This window comes from Sceloporus occidentalis, unplaced genomic scaffold (genome assembly GCF_023333645.1).
Source record: "Sceloporus occidentalis isolate IW3139 unplaced genomic scaffold, rSceOcc1.0.p SCAF_52, whole genome shotgun sequence".
In the NCBI taxonomy this organism is placed as follows: Eukaryota; Metazoa; Chordata; class Lepidosauria; order Squamata; family Phrynosomatidae; genus Sceloporus; species Sceloporus occidentalis.
This window is the reverse complement of record NW_028317032.1, coordinates 2,255,401-2,257,014: the sequence shown is the minus strand read 5'-3', so window position 1 is coordinate 2,257,014 and position 1,614 is coordinate 2,255,401.

The following is a 1,614-nucleotide window of genomic DNA, read 5'->3' as shown; positions in this document are numbered from 1 at the left end:
AAAGTTTTCACTTTAGACAAAGGAAATTTCGCAGATTTAAGGCAATTTTTTTAATCTTAATTATGAGATAGAAAAAACAAAACAAAACAATGTTCTAAGGCTCTCAAACATATGTGTTTGTGGAATACGTCACATTAATTAATAATATTTATTATTAGCATCTATTGCTTTTGTTGTGTCCACTTTTATGCAAGGTAGATGCAATCACCCCGTGTTCTGTACCATAAAATTCTGAAATGAATACATTTACTATTTAACCATAACTTATTCTTCCAATGCTCTTAAACTCATTTAATACCAGTTATATAAAAGCACTAAAACATAAAAAAATTTTTTTTAATGCAAAATACAATGTACAATATACAATGTACTTTTTGGTTTAACGAGCGCCAAATCGGATACTATGAAAGCCAAAGGGTTAAGAATAATGTCCCCTAGCAGAGGTGGGAGCGGATCGGCAGCTGTTTGCTTAACCTTTCACACGTGGACCACTGGCTTAAGCTCTCCACTTTCACATCGTCTCAACAATTAACCCTTTCGCTGCCAGAGAAGTGTAACATATGTTGCAACAACAGTGCACCTCTCTGGCATGCAAAAGGTTAAACATATATTTACCCCCCCCACACACACACACATCACCAGATTAAACTTTTTACAGCTTATATGTATATTTGCCCTACCTGCTTTATATGTGTGTATATGTGATCTCCATCAAACTAAGAAACGTCAGCAAAGTTAAAGAAGTTTATATATACCGTATTGGCTCGAATATAGGCAGCACTTTTTCCCCCCACTTTAAGTCTTTAAAGTGGGGGTGCGGCCTATATTCGGGGACTGCATGTCCCGGGCGTCGGGCAGGCAGTGGGGTTAGGATACAGATCCCCCACAGCGGTGCAGGGGACCTGCATCCTACTCTCCGATACACTCAGACAGCCTCCCCTGCCAGCACTTTCCACGGGGGGGGGGTGCCAGCACGGGAGGTTGTCTAAGCGCATCTTGGCAGCCGGTGACCGTCCGCACGATGCGTTTTACCTCTGCCCCCAAGACTTACCAGAGCAGACTCCCGGGTGTCTTGCGGGGCCGGCGGGGGACATCTACGCAATACGCGTACACAACTTCCGGTGCCGGCACATCCGCTGAGTCCCGGCACCGGAAGTTGTATACGCGTATTGCATAGATGTCCCCCGCCGGCCCCGCAAGATACCCGGGAGTCTGCTCTGGTAAGTCGGGGGGCAGAGTGGCAGCATATCTCGGAGGAGGGGAGGAGGAGGACAGTGGCAGCATATCTCGGGGGGGGGACAGTGGCAGCATATCTCGGGGGGGGGAGGACAGTGGCAGCATATCTCGGGGGGGGAGGAGGACAGTGGCAGCATATCTCGGGGGGGGGAGGACAGTGGCAGCATATCTCGGGGGGGGGAGACAGAGTGGCAGCACATCTCGGGGGGGAGGAGGACAGTGGCAGCATATCTCGGGGGGGAGGATGACAGTGGCAGCATATCTCGGGGGGGGGGAGGACAGTGGCAGCATATCTCGGGGGGGGAGGAGGACAGTGGCAGCATATCTCGGGGGGGGAGGACAGTGGCAGCATATCTCGGGGGGGGGAGACAGAGTGGC